Genomic DNA, 14,686 nt, shown 5'->3' on the forward strand with positions numbered 1-14,686 from the left:
ACTCTCAAATAACCTGCAGATAAATATACTTTATATCTCTACCTTTGTAAAAATATGGTTTTCTGTTATCCTGTTCTTCCTCTAAAGTTTTTCTCAGGATCCTGATAACTGATATTTTTTCAGGATATATTCTCCATCTAACATTGACAGGAGTAAAATCACAAACCTGTGCCTGACTCACTCTTTCAGATTTATTTTTATAATTAAGTTGCTATGCCTTAGTCACCATGACAGCTTTCTGCAATGCCTGAAAACACGCCCTTCCACTCTGACACTCTTATCCTACTCAGATTCCACTATTTGCATTTAAAATAAATGAATGCTGAATTTTATTCTTATTCAAAGCCTTCTGAAAATGAGTTTTTATACAGGTTGCTGCTGAAGTGTGAATAATTTCCATACTGCATTCATTAGTCACAGAAACAAACAAATATGATTTATAGGAAAAGACTGAATCCGGAGGCTAATTTTCTTCTTTCTGGTGGTATTACTAATTTCTTGACTTACATCCATTTTTCCTTAGTTCTAAGAACACAAATGATGGGCAAGAAATTTACTAAAATGGAATTAAATAATTATCATCTTTCAAGAAAAAATTTCATGTGAATTGGGACAGGAAAAATAGATTTAGATGAGAGCAATACCAAAAAAATGTGACAGAGAGAGAAAGAGAAGCATCACTGCCTTGACAGGTAGGAAAGATGAAAAAGGGAAAAGACCATAAAAGAGAAAGGCACATTTTGTAAGTGCTATGCTAATTGTGATTATAAAGAATGCAATCCGTTTTATCTTACATTCTTTTGATTCAAGTGTCATTATAGTCTAGTTACATATCACATCCATATGTACTATACATACCTTGACAGTTTCTATATGATGGTCAATTTGGTTCTGAGGTTTTTTATTCTCTAAAATTACATGAACATCAAAAAAGAGGAAAGGGAGCAGAAAAAAAGTGACATCATAAAGATTATTTTAAATTAGATATTTTTCAAGCTCTAGTTAGTTCAATAAATAATAATATTACAAGCAAATTATTGGAACAGTTAGAAAAGAAAATAAAGTATATAAAGATACATACATTAAATTTTTTTTCAGCTAAGCAATTAATTGTGTATAAAAGCTTCAAGAATATTGAGCAAATTTGCAGAAGAGAATAAAACTATATATTTTTTATTACTTCATCAGATATTGTATTAGTTTGCTAGGGCTGCTGAAACAAAGTATCACAAATTGGGTGACTTAAACAACAGAAATTTTTTGTCTCAGAGTTCTAGAGACCGGAAGTCTGAACTCAACATATTGACAGTGTTGGCTCTGAGTGCTCTGAAGAAGAGATTCTGTTCCAGGCTACTCTCCCTGACTGGTAAATGGCTGTCTTCACGTATACACGATGTTCTCCCTGTATGCATACCTATGTCCAAATTCCCTCCTTTCATAAAAACATAAGTCACATTGCATTAGGGGCCTCCCACTTTTACGACTTTATCTTAACTAGTTACATCTGCAACAATGTTATTTCTAAATGACTTCACATCCTGAAGTACTGAAGGTGAGGATTTCAACTTACTAATTTGGAAGGGTACAGACTTTAACTCATAAAATGAGTAAAAATCTATTTTAATAGGAAAAATATGTGAATGCATAAACAATATTGATAAATTATTTTCATTTGAATGTTACCTGAATAAATTCCTATCTTTTATAATTCCAATAATACTAAAGAAACTCCTTCCAAATTTTAACTACATTAAAATTAGGTAAATTTAAATTAACATCACTAACTTATCATGATTTTAAAAAGTTAGTTTGCTGTTTTCAAATTACGATTCAGAATGTGAATGTGCTTTTGGCAGCTAAAGTATTATTTCTTTTGATTTTAGTATGTCCCATAGATGGTTACTATTTTTCCACTAGCTTTCTCTATTTGAACTATGGCTGAATGTTTTATGAAGAGACTACTATATCAATTTGAGTCCAATCAGGAGAGAGAAACTGAACAATTTGGGTAGATAACATTTAATATAAAGGACTACTAACTCTAATATTGGATTGGAATAGCAACATATTTGCTAGTTAGATGTAAAGAGAACTTAAAAAATTCAAAATTAACAAATATAAGGTGCAACCATTACCTCTAGAGTTGAGACAGAGCACTTAAGAGTTTCCACAGGAACGAAATTTAGAACCTTAAACTGTGGCTCATTTTATGACAAAGAAATCACTGTAGTACTGTACATATTGAACTTGCCAGAAACAAGTTCTTTGTAATGCCAGGTAAACCTACTCACGGAGGGATGTTTGACCAGAGACACTCTGCTACAGGACTGCCTAAGGTAGTCCCAAGGCAATGTATCATTTAGCTGCCATGTAATCATTTAGCGGCCATGTACTAAATGATTCAGGCACTGAAGTTGATGTACACCCTTTATCTGCAAAGCTTTAGAGCCAGCGACCAAAGGAAAAAATATCTAAAGGGCTCAGATCCATTTTCACAAATAAGATAAAAAGGGTGAATTTTGAGCTTAGAGGCAATAAATCAATAAACACACCCACTGAATCTTTACCACCACCACTGCATGTGTGTATCATTTATATATCAAAACTCTATTATTGCCTTATTTGTCAAAGAAAATAAAGTACTACTGGTTCGCAATTACTGATCTTCATTCTCCGCCTCAAAATGATTTGAAATCCAAATGATTTTCATTAAAGAACAATATCCTTATACAATCTAACAAGAGCATATTTATAATCATTATTTCCCATTTACTTGAATAACCACATATATTATTGTAGAAATCTGATTTGATTCAAGTTTATTTTGATTGATTTCAGTGGTCTGCCCCACCCTCCTTGGGGAAATTATATACTTTTCAGTGTATATACAGTGTTACCTTTCTCAAATCTAAAGTTATGGAAAATATCTGGCCTCAAGGGTTTCAGACAAGGAATTATAGACCTTGTACTTGGAACTACTTTAAGTACAAAACCATATATGGGAAGGTGAAATCAGCAAGATGGCAGAATAGGAAACCCGGGGCCTTCTTACCCCATAGAAACAAGACTTAACAACAATATACAGTCTGAAAAGCTTTTCTAACAACTTCAGAAACCCATTAGGAAGTTGTAATATCCAAGGGAAGCTCAAACCGAAAGCTAATCCCATTGAAGTAGGTAAGAAAAGACACTTAATTTTAACTGCATCAACCTGTCCCCCAGGCCAGCACAGTTTATGATTGAGAGGACTCCCAACTTTCATCTTCGCTCTGTGGAGAGAAAGATAAGATGGAAAGTATATCCAACATCCTTGCTTTTCAGAAAGCCGCCCAAGAGATCGGATTCTGTCTTGCCTAACTCAATGGGAAACTCACATACTTTGGAAGCCCATGGACCACTGACAACAAAAGGGAGCCTAGTGGCTCATGATTACTCATCACTAGCCATGAGTATGTGGTATACTCATGGTATAGTATGCTACATACTCATGGCTGTACTATAGAACTTGTAATTCTGTGAACAGAAGCCAATAGAGTCCACTGCGATTGGGAGAAAGTGCCCAGCTCATGGTTTGCTTCTTAGGAGGGATGGAGAAAAGCACAATATGTGTCCAATATTCTGGCTCTTTGCAGGGCTTCCCAAAGCACCCTTTTCTGTCTCACTTGACTGGAAATACTCATGAATGAGGAAAACCCATTCTTTTTTGAAAAGATTAATAAAATCAGAAAACCCTCATCCAGTCTAAGAAAAAAAGATAAAACCTCAAACAAAAACAGAAAGAGGAGACATTAGAACTGGTGTCACAGAAATAGAGAGGTCCATAAGAGACTACTATGATGATACTAAATAACAATTTTATGCTAACAAATTGGATAACTTAGAAGAAATAGGAAAATTTCTAGAAATGTACAACCTGCCAAGAGTGAATCATGAAAAAATAAAAATTCTGGAAAAACCTATGATTAATAATGAGATTGAATCAGTAATCAAAAACCTCTCAAAGAAGAAAATCCCAAGATCAAGGGCTTCACTGAAGAATTCCTCCAAACTTTTAAAGGCAAATTAACACCAATTCTTTTCAATGTCTTCCAAAAATGTGAAGATAATTAGACATTTCTGAACTCATTTTACGAAGCCAGCAATACCCTAGCACCAAAACCAGAAAAAGATGTTACAAGAAAATTACATACCAAAATCCCTGATGAATATTCACGCAAAAATCCTCCATAAAATACTAATAAACCAAATGTAACAGTACATTAGCAGAATTATGTCATAACCAAGTGGATATTATTCCTGAAATGCAAGGATGATTCAATATATAAAACTTCATCAATGTAATACAACACTTTAACAGAATAAATGTAAAAAGTACATGTCATCTCAATGAAGAAAAAGCATTTGACAAAATTCAACACTCTTTTATAATTAAAAGAAAAAGAAAACTAATGAAACAATAAACAGAAGGAAACTACCTCAACATAGTAAAGGCTGCATATCGAAAGCCAGCAGTCTAACATCACGCTCATGGTGAAAACTGAAAGCTTTTCCTCTAAGGTTAGCAACAAGGCAAGGATGCCTACTCTCATCGCTTCTACTCTTCAAGTGTTAGAAGTCCTAATCAGAAAAATTAGGGAAGTCAAAGTCATCTAAATTAGAAAAAAGGAAGCAAAATTATATGTTTGCAGATGACATAATACATATATTTTTTTAAAAAATTCTACCCCCAAACAGATAATTGTTAAAGAATTCAATAAAGTTGCCAGATATAAAATTAATACACAAAAATTAGTGTGTTTTTATACACTAACAATAAACAATCCAAAATGAAAATAATAAGAAATAATTCCATTTATAATAACATCAAAAATAATAAAATACTTAGTAGTAAGCTTAACCAAGGAAGTAAAAGGCTTATACACAGTAAACTAAAAAACACTGCTAGAAAATTAAAGACACAAATATACGGAAAGTCATTTCTGTTCATGGATTAGAAGACTTAATATTTTTTAAAAATTTATACATCCAAAACAATCTATAGGTGCAATGAAATCTCTATCCAAATCCCAATGGCGTTATTTTGCAGAAATAAAAAACAAATCATTAAATCCATATGGAATCCCAAAGGACCTGAATAACCATAACAATCTTGAGAAACAAAAGCTTGAAGCCTCACACTTCCTGATTTTAAAACACATAATAAAACTACAGTAATCAAAACAATATACTACTGGTATAAAGAAAGGTATATAGACCAATGAAGCCAAATAGAGATCCCAGAAATAAACCCTGATGCAGATGGTGGAATGATCTCCAAACAAGATAAAAAGGCTACACAAAAGCTATGATGGGAGGGAAAAAAGCCTCTTCAACAAATTGTGTAGAGAAAACCGGATATCCACATGCAAAAGAATGAAGTTGAACCCTAACCTTCCACCATATGCAAAAGTGAACTCAAAATAGATTAAAGACCTAAACACAAACCTGAAATTATAAAACTCCAAAAAGAACGCATAATAGAGAAATACTTCATGACTTTGTATTTGGCAATTATTTCTTGGATATGGCAAAAAAAAAGCAAAAACAAACAAGTGGGACTATATCAATAAATCTGCTCAGCAAAGAGAAACAGCCAAGTGAAAAGGCAACTTTAAAAATGGAAGAAAATATGTGTACACCATATATCTAATAAGGAGTTAATATCTAGAATATACAAAGAATTCCTACAACTCAACAGCAACCAAAAAAAATCTAATCTAAAAATGGACAGAGAACAAAAAATGCCATTTCTCCAAAAATAAAAATACAAATGGCAAACAAGCAAATGAAAAGATGCTCAACCCCCCTTACATTAAAGAAGTGCAAGTCAAAACAAAAAGAGATACCACCTCACAACTGTTAGGATGGTCACTGTCAAACAAATCAAAACAAAAGTTAAAATAATAAGTGCTGTTGAGGACATGGAGAAATTGAAAACTCTGTGTACTTTTGCTGAGAATATAAAATGGTGTAGTCTCTATGAAAAACAGTATGAAAATTTCTCAAAAACTTAAAAATAACATTACCATATGATCCAGTAAATTCGCTCTTAGGCATATATTTAAAACAATTGAAAAAAGGGATCTAAAACAGGTATTTACATGTTCCTCATGTTCATTGCATTATAGCAGCAATATTTATAAAAACCCAGAAGTAAAAGTAACCTAAATCCCCATCAACAAAGGAATAAAGAAAATGTGGTATATATATAAAATGGAATGTTATTCAGGCTTTAAAAAGAAGAAATCCTGATAGGAAGTGAGGTAGCCAGTGCCAGTCACATAAGGAAAAATACAGTCATGCATTATGCACCAATGGAAATACGTTCTGATAAATGTGTCATTAGATGATTTAATCTTTGTGCAAACAATATGAAGGTACTTACACACACTTATTATAGGTGGTTGATACGGTTTGGCTGTGTCTCCACCCAAATCTCATCTTGAATTCCCATATGTTGTGAAAGGTACTTGGTGGGAGGTAACTGAATCTTGGGGGTGGGTCTTTCCCATGCTGTTCTCATGATAGTGAATACATCTCACAAGATATGATGGGTTTTTAAAGAAAAGATTTCCTTTCACAAATTCTCCTCTCTTTCTTCTGCTATGTGCGATGTACCTTTCACCTTTCATCATGATTGTGAAGCCTCCCAAGCCACATGGAACTGTGAGTCGATTAAACCTCTTGCATTTTAAAATTGCCCAGTCTCAGGTGTGTGTTTATCAGGAGTGTGAAAACACGCTGATACAGTGGCATAGCCTAGTGCACAAGTATGCAAAATGACATAGCATACTGCTCCTAGGCTACAAACCTGTATAAAATGTTACTGTACTGAATACTGTAGGCAAATGTAACACAATGGTAAGTATATGTGTGTCTAAACACAGAAAAGTACAGTAAAAATGCAATATGAAAGATTTAAAATGGCACACCTGTGTAGGGCACTTAACACAAAAGAAGCTTGCAGGACTGGAAGCTTCTCTGCCTGAGTCAGTGAGTGAGTGGTGAGTGAATGTGAAGGCCTAGGATATTACTGTGTGCTCTGTAGACTTTATAAGTACTGCACACTTAGGTTACACTAAATTTAAAATTTCTTCTTCCTTCAATAAGAACAGATTACTGTAGCTTTTTGACTTCATAAACCTTTTTTTAAAACTTTTTGATGCCTTTGTAATAACAGTTACAATAAAACACAAATATATTGTACAACTGTGCAAAAACATTGTCTTTCTATGTATCTTTACTCTATAAGCATTTTTTATTTTGAATTTATTTAAACTTTTTTTAAAAAAACTAAGACACAAACACATACTTTAACCTAGGCCTATAAGGGTCAAGATAATCAATATCCTTGTCTTCCACCTACACATCTTGTCCTACTGAAAGGTCTTCTGGGGCAGTAACATGCATGGAGCTGTCCTCCCCATAATAATAATACCTTCTCCTGGAATACCTCCTTAAGGACCTTCCTACAGCTGTTTTACAGTTAACTTTTTTTTATGTATGTAGAAGGAGTACACTCTAAAATAACATTAAATATATATTGTAGTAAATACATTCCAGTAGCACAGTTACTTATTAACATTATCTAGTACATAATTGTATGTGCTACACTTTTATATGACTGGCAATGCAGTAGGTTTGTTTACACCAGCATCACTGCAAACATATAAGTAATGCATTGTACTGTAAAATTATGAAGGCTATGACATCAGCAGGCATTCATTTTTAGCTCCATTATAATCTTAAGCATATGCAGCGTGGCACTGCTTAAAACATAGTTATGTGGCATATGACTGTACTGTATGATTCTACTTACATGAGGTATTGGAAACAGTCAAACTCTTATAAACAGAAAGTAGAACAGTGTTTACCAGGAAGGTGCTCTCAGGAAGCTGCTAAAGGGGATGTTTTAATCAGGCTTCTCCAGAAAGACAGAACGAATAAGATATATGTAGAGAGAGATATATGGAAAGGGATTTATTAGAGGAATTGGCTCACCCAATCATGGAAATTGCGAAGTCCCGCGAGGAGCTGTCTGCAAGCCGGAGAAACAGGGAAGCCAGCAGTGTGGCTCATTCCAAGTCTGAAGGCCTCAGAACTAGGGAATCCAGTGGTTTAACTCTTAGTCCGAGGCCAAAGTCCCAAGGGCCTGAGTGGGCCACCGCTGTGAGTCTCAGCGTCTAAAGAACAGAGAGTTAAGAGTTCTGAAATCCAAGAGGAGGAGAGGGCATTCTGCTTCTGGAAAAGAGGGCGAGAATTTGCCCTGTCTCCACATTTTTGTTCCATCCTGGCTCCCAGACACGTCCCTGCCTACATTGAGGTCAGATTTTCCTCATTGCCAATCTCCTCCAGAAACACCCTCATAGACACACCTGGGGCAGCCCATCACACTCACCAAAAGCCAAATCACCTGGGCCTGCCTTTCAGCAGAAAAGAGATGGGCTTAGTGCCTACCGAAGCATTGAGAACAATTAATGTGTTACCAACTATCTGGGCATCCCTTTATCCAGCAGAACTGATGCCTAAAATCAACCATCACAGGGGAGTTTTTCAATGAATATAGACTTCTAGTTTTTCAGGATGAAAAAGTTCGAGAGATCTGTTGCACAACAAAATGCATATAGTTAAACTGTATATGTATTCTTAACAATTTATGTTAAGAGTCATTGTCCAAAATGAAAAAAATAGTAACAATAAAACAGATATGGGCTCCAGAAGGCCTAACTGTACTCAGTTACAACATAATCTTCCAGGTAATTCAGAATGTGCTTACATGTTTTAAAGGAAATATTGTAAAAAAATTAATTAAAATTTTCTCATGAAGAGCCAGAGTCTCTTCCAGGTTATTTACAAAACACAGAGAGTGGAAGGGAAGAGGTGTGGAGGAGGTGGATGAGGAGCTTCATACCTCAACTTGAGAAACCATTGTATACATACCTCATGCACGAAAGAGTAAGATTTAGACATTGCTTAACTGTTCTTTTAAATGCCAACTCACCAGGAGGAAGCAAAATACGGTTGCTACCTTCCATAGCTAACTTTCACCCTGACCTTAACCTGAATGTCTGCAAATTCTTGTGTATTTCTGATAGATAGTAAAATTCTTTATTTTTAAATGATAACCTTGTTGTAAAAGGGAGTTACAATGAATAAAGCCACTTCGAATGGCCAAAAAATTGGCTGCTCTCAGATTAAATATTCACCATTATCTAAAAATTCCTACACATTCAACAATTTGGTAACAGTTTCTGTTTTGTATCTTCTTGCATTCCTACACATCTTTGAAATATACTTAATGCCAATATACTTCATAACTTTCATAAATTTTTAATTGAAACTAAAAGAATAAAATAACATACTCATTATTGACAGAAACATTCTTCCATATAGTTGTCATAAATTCAGAACTCTACTGTTTTATCACCAAACTTGGTGCACAGCAGACATTGTTCATTTTCTTTATATATATTTTATGAAGTCCATGCCTGCATTCTTTGCTATAACTGCTATTGTAAAAAGTATAATATTAACTGTAACCTCTTGTGCTGAGGAGACATGATTGATCAATTCAACAACACGACAATCATTCAAGTCATGTCAGACCTTCATTAAATATTAGGATGTAACATCATACCTCATGACTATGATTCAGTAATTTAATTAAAATGCCTATAAAATAAAATAGTGGTCACAAAACTGAATTGTGACCATTATTTCAGTGGAATTCCACCATTATTTCAGTGGAAATAACTGAACACTACAGAAAAGATTTAACAGCCATCTAAAAGATGAACATCTTGACTGCACATTTGGCAGGTAAATGAAGACAATAATGTCCCCCAATTCCTGCCCAGGTGCCATCATTATTGGCACATTGATATCTGCAAAGATTACTCAAATAAAATGTACAAACTATTATGAGTACATATGGTTAAGCATTCATGTAGTTGACCCTAAGCCATTAGATTTTCTGTTCTTTGAAAATGTACCTGGCTAAAATTGTAGCCATTGCTAACTAAGGTACAAATTTGCTATTTGCAAATTAAAGTCTGCCCCACAATTTGCTATGGATTAATATTGTTAACCAATTTTATGAGAAAGTTTGAAATGATAAGGTTGTGAAATCATTTCATGATTCAGTTAATAATGAGAAAATTGCAGAGCTGAGAGGCATATGAATTATAAAGTCTGTTAAAGTGTAGGCCTCTCATGGAGGAAGTACTTTTGCTGGTAAATAGAAATCTCCTCTTCTAAATCTTATGATTCAAGCTATTATTTACACACATAGGAACTTCTACAGTTGATTTTCGTTACCACTGTGCTATTATTTTAACATAAAGTCACCTAAATATTCTTTAAAATTTTAATAATATCATGCAAGGATTCATCAAGCAGTAGTGCCGGTGCTGGAAAAAACAAATGATTAAAATCAATACAAGGCTAACCATGACAACATGGTACTGGTACAAAAATAGATACATACATAGATTAATGGAACAAAATACAGATCCCTGAAAATAAAAAAAAGCTGCTTACCTACAACCAACTGATCTTTAACAAAGTTAACAAAAAGTAAACAACACCATTTAACAGAGTTGACAAAAATAAACACCATTCGACAAATGGTGCTGGGAAACTGACTAAGCATATGAAGGAGCCTGAGTGAAACTTAACCCTCGCCATACACAAAAATGAACTCAAGATGGACTAAAGACTTAAATGTAAGACCTCAAACTATAACATCCTAGAAGAAAATTTAAGAAACGCTCATCTAGATATTGGCCTAGACAAATAACTTATGATTAACTCCTTAAAAGCAAATGCAACGGAAACAAACAAAAAAACCAGAACATAATTAAACAGGAGCTTCTGCACAGTAAAAAAACAATCAACAGAGTAAACAACCTGCAGATGGGAGAAAATATACAAAACATGGTCAACATCACTAATGATCAGAGAAATGCGAATCAAAACCACAACAAGATACCATCTCACACAGTCAGGATGGCTATTAATAAAAAATTAAATAAAAAAAGCAGACGTCGGCAAGCTTGCAGAGAAGTAAAGGACCACTTAGATTCTGTTGGTGGGACTGTAAACAGTTCAGCCACTGTACGAAGCAGTTTGGTGATTCCTCAGAGAACTAAAAATAGAATTACTATTCTATCCAGCAATCTCATTACTGGGTATATACCCAAAGGAAAATAAATAGTGCTACTTAAAGAACACATGCACTTGTATGTTTATCAGAGTGCTATTCACAATAGCAAAGACATGGAGTCAACTCAGGTGCCCACTAATGGTAGACTGGATTAGAAAATGTGGTACATATACACCATGGAATACTATGCAGCCATAAAAAGGATGAAACCGTAGCCTTTGTAGCAACATGAATGCAGCTCCAGGACATTATCCTAAGCAAAATAGCACAGAAACAGAGAACCAATTAGCACATGTTCTCACTCATAAGTGGGTGCTAAACGCTGGGTACACAAAGACACAAAGATGGGAAAAATAAACACTGAGGATTCAAAAAGTGGGGAGGGAGAGACGGAGGGGAGAGGGTTTGAAAAGCTATTGATCAGGTGCTATACTCACTACTTGGGTGATGGTATCAGTAGAAGCCCAAACTTCAGCCTCGTACAATACAGCCAGGTAATAAACCTGCACATGTACCCCTGAATCTTAAATTTAAAAAAAAACAAACTTACTATTAAACGTGTTTGGTGTGATTTATTTAGCAGGTGGTCTTGAGGGTCGCCATTCTTCACATAGATGGTGGCGTCTCTATACTGTAGTGATTGGGCCCTGAGCAGATAATACAAAGGGTCAGAAAATAGTTCTTGAAGAAGGTAGAACGAGTCTTCTTTCTGTTTCTTAGGGGTTTAACTGTCAGCACCAGAACCGGAAAAAAAAAATTAGTAAAGGAAGCAGGGGTAGATTATGGCAGAAATGTTCTAGTTCCATAATTTTGGAAGCTCTCACACCCCTCCACTCTTCAGTAGAAGAAGCACATTGAAAGAAAAAAGGATTTTAATATCAAGAGGGGAGAGAGAACACGGGAGAGAAGAACTGAGTATCATTCACTGGGAGGAGAAACCAAGAACTGTATGGAGGCTGAGAGCAGATGGAGACAGCAAGAAGACTCTCAGGGCAGACCGCTTATATAGCACCTCTCCAACTCTTTATTAAAAAGAAAGAGTGGGGAGATTGCTTTCTCTCATTAGCAAAACCAGATACTTTTTAACTTATATTCAATATGAAGATTTAATAATATGTGATTATCTGAATCAGTTGTTCTCGGAAGTCAATGAGTTGAAATCCAGAGAATAAAATAAAATGTTTATTTCAGGTAAACAGCTTTCCTCATTCAGTTTTAGAATTTGAAAGATTTCCCCTACACATTCAGAAGACTATCACTGGTGAAGGGCCCATATCATTTACCTGGGAAGCATTCATGTGTCCCTTTAAAAAGAGAGAGGTCATCAAAGGTCTGCTGAAAATGATTTTTCTCTTTTTATTTGATGATGCTGTCTTCTTCAGTGGACAGACACGAAGCTCAATACTTCAGTTAAGTGACTACACAGAAACCGGAAGTCATGGCATCATATTTTGAAATTTATTCCTTGTTGACTGGAAACTCAAGCTACTTATATTCTACACTAACACTGAATGGGGAAATTTCAACTGAGTTTCATGACATACTAAAGTAAATCTGGCTATGGGTCACTGAGAAAATGAAGAAGAAGAAAGAGGATGAGGAGAAAAGGAGTGTCAGCCTTCAGTTTCCACTTGGGAACAAAATGTCCTCAGAATATCCAAAAGAATACGGAGAAACACACTCTAAATTGATAAGGGATTACTGTCTGCACAGAGGAGATAATTTTACATACATTTAGACAATGCAAATTTAACATCACAGCCACCTTACATTTGACATGTATTCATCCCAACAAATGTGTACTGAGTATATTGTATGTTCCATCACCATAGTAGGTAGAACAGATACAGAAGTGAACAAGATTAACCAAGCCCTGTTTTCATGGAGTTTATATTCTATTGGAGGGAAAAAGAATCAATCAATGCAGCAAACAAGAAAATTTGAGAAATGATAATTGCTAGAAGACAATTAAAATAGGACTATTTGATAAAAATGTTTTCATAATGTTATAATTAATAGGTTACTCAAGGAAGGCCTAATAGAGAGTAAGATATTTAAACTAAGAACACCTTCAGCTTCATCCATGTCCCTGCAAAGGACATAATCTCATATCTTTTTATGGCTGCATAGTACTCCATGGTGTATATGTACAACATTTTCTTTATCCAGTCTATCATTGATGGGCATTTGGGTTGATTCCATGTCTTTGTTATTGTGCATAGTGCTACAATAAACACACATGTGCATGTATCTTTTTTTTTTTTTTATTGCATTTTAGGTTTTGGGGTACATGTGAAAAACATGCAAGGTTGTTGCATAGGTGCATATGTGGCAGTATGATTTGCTGCCTCCCTCCCCCTCACCCATATCTGGCATTTCTCCCCATGCTATCCCTCCCCAACTCCCCACCCCCCGCTGTCCCCCCCACTCCCCCGCAACAGACCCCCGTGTATAGTGCTCCCCTCCCTGTGTCCATGTGTTCTCCTTGTTCAACACCCTCCTATGAGTGAGAACATGTGGTGTTTGGTTTTGTGTTCTTGTGTCAGTTTGCTGAGAATGATGGTTTCCAGGTTCATCCATGCCCCTACAAAGGACGCGAACTCCTCGTTTTTAATGGCTGCATAATATTCCATGGTGTATATGTACCACATTTTTCCTGTCCAGTCTATCATCGATGGGCATTTGGGTTGGTTCCAGGTCTTTGCTATTGTAAACTGTGCTGCAATGAACATTCGTGTGCATGTGTCCTTATAGTAGAACGATTTATAATCCTTTGGATATATGCCCAGTAATGGGATTGCTGGGTCAAATGGAATTTCTATTTCTAGGTCCTTGAGGAATCGCCACACTGTTTTCCATAGTGGTTGAACTAATTTACACTCCCACCAACAGTGTAAAAGTGTTCCTATTTCTCCACATCCTCTCCAGCATCTATTTTCTCCAGATTTTTTAATGATCGCCATTCTAACTGGCGTGAGATGGTATCTCAATGTAGTTTTGATTTGCATTTCTCTAATGACCAGTGATGATGAGCATTTTTTCATATGTTTGTTGGCCTCTTGTATGTCTTCTTTTGTAAAGTATCTGTTCATATCCTTCGCCCATTTTTGAATGGGCTTGTTTGTTTTTTTCTTGTAAATCTTTTTTAGCTCGTTGTAAATTCTGAATATCAGCCCTTTGTCAGATGGGTAGGCTGCAAAAATTTTTTCCCATTCTGTTGGTTGCTGATTCACTCTATTGACTGTTTCTTTTGCCGTGCAGAAGCTGTGGAGTTTGATTAGGTCCCATTTGTCTATTTTGGCTTTTGTTGCCAATGCTTTTGGTGTTTTGGTCATAAAGTCCTTGCCTACGCCTATGTCCTGAATGGTTTTGCCTAGGTTTCCTTCTAGTGTTTTTATGGTGTTAGGTCTTATGTTTAAGTCTTTAATCCATTTGGAGTCAATTTTAGTGTAAGGTGTCATAATAGAATGATTTATATTCCTT

At 35.3% G+C, this 14,686-nt stretch overlaps 1 long non-coding RNA gene across 1 annotated transcript in view; it reads right to left on the reverse strand.

The window, feature by feature from the left end:
* Positions 1–8,207, reverse strand: part of LOC135272305 (uncharacterized) — a 144,567-nt gene extending 136,360 nt beyond the window's left edge. Inside the window, exon 1 of the long non-coding RNA XR_010340419.1 lies at positions 8,041–8,207. This is a non-coding gene — a long non-coding RNA (uncharacterized LOC135272305). The remainder of the gene's footprint in view (positions 1–8,040) is intronic.
* Between the last annotated feature and the right edge of the window lie 6,479 nt (positions 8,208–14,686).

Source organism: Aotus nancymaae, unplaced genomic scaffold, assembly GCF_030222135.1.
Source record: "Aotus nancymaae isolate 86718 unplaced genomic scaffold, 86718_ANA_hifiasm-v0.15.2.pri h1tg000108l, whole genome shotgun sequence".
NCBI classification, from domain to species: domain Eukaryota; kingdom Metazoa; phylum Chordata; class Mammalia; order Primates; family Aotidae; genus Aotus; species Aotus nancymaae.